The following is a 5,517-nucleotide window of genomic DNA, read 5'->3' as shown; positions in this document are numbered from 1 at the left end:
GCGGGCCCACTGTCATAGGGGTTAAAAGACAGACAGCAGAAATGGAGTGTCAGTGAAGACTATTACAAGGGGCAGAACCCCAACTCAAACCAGTTCAGACATACAGGGAATTTATTAGTTCATGCAGCTGAGAATCCTGAAGGTCAACTTTCAGGAATGGCTTGATCCAGGAATCCAGTCAGACCCATCAGGAACCAATGTTTCTTTTCATGTCTGTGTTCTGTGTCCTCTGTGTCATTCTTTGATGGTTCTCCTTATGGGGGCAAGATGGCAGGTGGCCAATGCAGACTCATGTCCTCGTGACTTTCCACGCAGCAGAGAATCTTCCTGGTGTTCCCTTACAAGTCAAGCTACCATTCTGCCTACTTGTGCTTGGTTGCATGACCATCGCTGACCCAGTCACTGGGGCCAGGGGTATAAAGTGTCACAGCGGGCTGGGCCCGAAGCCTGTGCCCACCCTGTATGTGTCACTGTGGCCACGGGGCCTGGGATGAACCCAGTACACAGATGGAGAGGGTGCTATGCTAAAGCGGGGGGGGGGGGGCAGCAGATGTAGGCAGTCCATGGGCACACACCTGCCCTGGAACCCAGCAGGGGATCTTGAAGGCTGGAGGTGCCCCCCCAGGGGCACCCGCCAGAGTCATGCAGGGTGGCCCTCTCTACTTAGAAGAGGCCAACGAGGTAAGGGGCCCCACCAGGCACGCACCCAAGACATCACTCCCTGCCCCGTCTCCCACACATGTGGACCCCTGCTGGCAATAAGGTGCTTGCAGATGCTCAAGCAGAGGCTTGATTTTGGGGGGCTGAGGATGGGAACTGGGGCATGTCTCTGAGTAGGACTTCAGAACCTTCAGTGAGGGCCCTGGCGGCCCCTTGGGGGACGTAAGTAGTCTGGCGTGTCTAGCTCAGCTTGGAGGCTTGCTGAACGCTTGTGGGACGAATGGAGGAAGGGTGTCATTTCCGAGGCCCTTCTGGGACCAGACTATACTTTGTCAGAACTGAGTCCCAAACCCTTCTCCCCCAGCCCCCCAGGGTGGTGGGCACCTCGGGTCGCTGGTTGGAGCTAGCCCCACACTTCTCCCCTGCAAGCAGGAGTTTTGAGAACAGCAAACAGCTCTCCTGGCTCTGGCTGGCTCTGTTCAAAGCCCCACCCCGAGAGACTTTGCATGGTCTCCAGCAGCCAAAGGCCGGTCCCCAGGGTCCTTCAGCTCCTTTGGATTCCTATCTGGAAAAGCTTGGGGCTGCCCGAAGAACTGTCTTTCTACCCAACACCTGACACGGGCCCCTCATCTCCTTTTCTTAAAAGCATTTACTAAAAAGGTGGGGGGGACTTACACCGTGAACCCTCCCTGTGTCTCTGTACGACCTACAATTTCAGAGAGCCTTTCTCAAGGCTTAAAGCCATTTCCCCAGAAATGTCATCGTGGGGAAGGACGGGGCCTCTGTTGTGGGGTCTCTGCGGGAGGGGGGACTTTGGAGAGTCGCGGGCTGGCAGATACAGCTGGCCTCCCGGGATGTCCACGGACCCTGGCTTTGCACTTGGTCACTCCTGACTCTACTTGCGTCCTGGCTCCTGCGGCACCTGCCCCCTCCCCATCTCCTCCCTGCTCCCTCCTGTCACGCTCGCACAAGTGGGGTGCACTCAGGGCTGCCCTGCTGACAGTGGTGACCTGGGGTGCTAGCCTCACACTCGAACTTCTGCTGGGCCTTCCCCGGGTTCCTGACAACCCTCCCCCAAACCAGGCGCCCCCTTCCCGCCTCTTTGCTGTGGTCCAAACATTCGTCACCACTTGACGTTATAGAATGAAAACGGTTGCTCTGTGTACACTACTTCTGACGCAGAACATGTGGACGTGTGTGGGGTTCTTGACTCTCGGATGTCTGCGGGGTGGGGGGGCCTGGGCTTTCATTCCATTCTGAGGCGAACTACCTGGAGGCTTCCGGGCTCAGACCCACCAGACTGCCCCAATGTCGGATGGTCCCCAGGGTCCCCACACTTGTGTCTGACCTGCTGTTCACACACCACCTTTGTCAGTTCTGATGATTTGCTACAACAGCTCACAGAACGCAGGGAAATACTTGCCATGTGTACGGGTGTGTGATAAAGGATGCCATGTCACAGGGGATACAGGACGGGGCTGGAAAGGGTCCTAGGGCAGGATCCTCCCTCCCCAGGGAGTTTGGGGTGCACCACCCCTGGCCTGTGGAGGAGTTCCCCCACTTGGAGTTCTCCCAACCCTCTAGTTGAGGGATTCTGTGGTGTGTCTTGGAGCAGGCAGGATGGATTCCTTATCTCTAGCCCCTGAGCTTCCCTCAGAGGATGGGGGTGGGGCTGAAAGTTCCAAGGTCAAGGGCTTTCTGGTGACCAGCCCCCACCCAGGAGGTAGGGGGAGCGCCCCTGGAGTCACTTTATTAGTATAAAGGCGCTGCTATCACCCAGGAAATTGCAAGGGAGAGGGGGTCCTGCCTTGTTCCCTGGGCCTGTCAGTGCCCCGCCCAGACCGAGGTGTGGCCGAAGCAGGTGGATGTTGGACGGGAGGGGCCCAGCACTGGAGCCGCACCCCCTCCCTTTCCGCCCGCCCCGAAGATCAATGCTGGGTGGGAAAGAGCTTTGCAAATCCCCAGAGCAGCTCCTGGCAAGTGCGGTTACCATGGTGGTTCATGGGATTTGTGTCCTTTGCAGAAAAGGCCCCCGCAGCCTAACTTGTATGAATATTCATCATCAGCCATTTCTGCTGCCCGGGTCAGGCTAGCGCTCCGCAGGACCCGACTTTAGAGGCCAACCCTGGCCAAACGGAAAATCACCAGGGAGGGCAGGCTTCGGAGCTAGGCGACAGGAACGGGCAGGGCTGCGGCCAGAACCCCCGGGGAGGGGCCCCACCACCATCCCGGGAGTTGTCCCTCCCCGACTCCGCTTCTCCCTCCTCCCCTCTCAGCTCAGACAGCTCCAGGGTGATGCTGGCACCCAAGGGCGATGTGTTTCTTCATTTTATCTGCTCTGGTTTATTTATTCACCCGCTGGCGTGAAGTGTGACACGGTGCCATGTCTGGGCTGGGCACTGGGGGGGGGGTACACGAGGGTAAGCCAAAGGGGACAGGCTGGCTTACCCAGGAGAAGGGAGCACACCTCCCCCACCAACTCAGCGACCGACTGGCTCCTGGACGGGAGAGCCGTGCCCGCTGGAACGTTAATTTCTTCGCGGGCTGGATGTTGGACATGTTCACATTCAGAGCCAGCAAACCCATTTCAAACCATCAAAATCCCAAGATGGATTGGGAGCCGTCAAATAGAATGCAAACCTATGTCTTTACAAACCAAATTTGTAAAACCAAAACTTTAGTATAAACGCTAAAGCGTGGCAGCGGTGGGGGCGGGGAGCAGGGCCCATTTTCCCTGGGGGCGCGTTTGGCAGTGGACTCCTGAAACAAATGCAGCCGTGCTGGGCTGTGGCTGCCACCTTCTTTTCATTAGAAACCTTGCTGTGGCTTTCTTAGTGGTTCCTAAGTGATGCACCTCATCAGTTCTCGAGAACAGGGTCGCTGGGCTGCGGGAGCGCAGATGGGAGAGCCATCTTTGCCATCTTTGCACGCTGTTTGATGGGGACAAAGACTCAAGGCTTTGGCCAGAGGCAAGAAGGCAGGGTTCGGGGTGGGGGGGGGCTGATACCAGGAAGATAGCTGGAGGAGCTGGTTTGAGACAGAATCAAGAGTCACTTCTCAGCTCCATGCTGCCTTCCTCTTCCAGACACTGTGTCCCCTCCACTCCGAGGACCAGCCCTGCATGGGGACAGTTGATGGCAGCCCAGTGCCTACCATGACCCCCCAACCCTGACATTCAGGGCCCCTTCAAGCTGGCTTTATCTGCCTATCAGCCTTATCCCCATTATTGCTTTGACCTCCAGGCTCCATCCTGACCTCCCCACCCCCCCACCCAGCACCCATGTACCCCTCTGCTGTGCACCTGCTTCTTCTTGTGATGAGGGACAGAAGGCCAGCGGAAGACAAAGCAGAAGCTGACACAACCCCTCCCCATGGCATCTAGGTGACATTCCCCATGCACCCTGAGTGCCCTGAAGCTAAGGAAAGGAAAAACAAATAGTTAAACTTACAGAGATGACAATCCTGCAAGACAGGAGTCCCTCGGTGTACAAACGTCTTAGCGATGCACAAGAACAAAGCATTGTACCAGTAACCCAGCTTCCAGAAGGAAATGTAGATACAATTAAAGCCTTTATAACCTACAGTCACTGACAGACAATTGCAGCGGGCAGAGGGCAAAGCTGGACAGAGGGCAAAGTTCCTCCAGGAAGCTTCCAACTATCTCAGTGTTAATGCCTTACTAGCGGGGTAAACAACCTGAACTTGGCAATGGCAAGGCCTCCAGTCTCTGGCAGGTCCGCTCTAGCATATGAAAGTTCTTTTGAAACCTCCCTTTTTCCTTACCTCCCCCAACCCCGTGGTGTATAATCAGCCACCCCTCACAACCCCTGGGCTGCAGCTCTTTTTGCCCACGGGTCCTGTCCCTGTGCTTTAATAAACCACCGTTTTGCACCAAGGGTGTCTCATGGACCCCGGTGCCTGCCCCACCGAACCTCACCGATATTCCAAAGCCACAGCCCACTCGAGGTTGCATCTTATCTCCTCCCGGCAGCCTTCAGTGATCTACTTGACTTACTTGCTGCCTAGGGAACCCCTGTAGCACCTTCTTTTCCTTGAACCTCTCTACTCCACTGGCTCACTTCCCCCTTCTAGCAGGCTAGCCTTGGCTAGACCTGGCCCAGGATTTCAAAGTCATCAAGACAGGAAACAAAGGGCACCGGGGTGGCTCAGTCGGTTAGGCGTCTGCCTTTGGCTCAGGTCATGATCCTGGGGTCCTGGGATCAAGTCCTGCCTCGGGCTCCCTGCTACATGGGGAACCTGCTTCTCCCTCTGCCTCTCAGTCTCTCTTTCATGAGGAAATAAATCAAATCTTAAAAAAAAAAAAAAAAAGACAAGAAATGACAAGCCTTCTCTCTCTCTCTTTAAAGCAGGTTCTATGCCCAACCAGCATGGAGCCCAACACAGGGCCTGAACTCACGACCCTGGGATCGACACCTGAACTGAGATCAAGAGCTGGAAACATCACTGAAGGAGCCCCCCGAGCGCCCCAGCAACCTGTCAGCCTTCCCGAGGCTTACACCCAGGATTGAATCAATGTCAGTCCTGCCCAAACCTCTTGGTCGACACAGGTCACAAGGCCACAGGCAGGGGGAGCGGTGGGCAGAGGGAGAAGCAGGCTCCCAGCCAAGCAGAGACTCTGATGTGGGGTTCGAACCCACAACCCTGGGATCGCGACCGAGCCAAAGGCAGCTGTGTAATCAGCTGAGCCCCGCTGGTGCCCTGCTCTGGATCCCTTGGTGGGGGCCCTGCTGCAGAGCCAGCACAGGGTCCCTTATCACTGTGGCATGCGACCCTGACAGTGACCGTCTTTGAGCCTCTCGCCCCCTCAAGCATGGGTTTGAGGACAGAGGCTGGCCC

General features: G+C 56.5%; 1 long non-coding RNA gene across 1 annotated transcript; it reads right to left on the bottom strand.

Annotated features, from left to right (window-relative positions):
• Window positions 1-3,288: 3,288 nt before the first annotated feature.
• LOC132000239 (uncharacterized) lies at window positions 3,289-4,285 on the bottom strand. Its single transcript, XR_009399213.1, has 2 exons — window positions 4,110-4,285; window positions 3,289-3,777 (listed from the first exon to the last, which is right to left on the bottom strand). It is a non-coding gene; the product is annotated as an uncharacterized LOC132000239 (long non-coding RNA).
• Between the last annotated feature and the right edge of the window lie 1,232 nt (window positions 4,286-5,517).

This window comes from Mustela nigripes, chromosome 13, assembly GCF_022355385.1.
Source record: "Mustela nigripes isolate SB6536 chromosome 13, MUSNIG.SB6536, whole genome shotgun sequence".
Lineage (NCBI taxonomy): Eukaryota > Metazoa > Chordata > Mammalia > Carnivora > Mustelidae > Mustela > Mustela nigripes.
The sequence above is the reverse complement of the archived record's forward strand: the minus strand, read 5'-3'. Positions and strand labels throughout refer to the sequence as shown.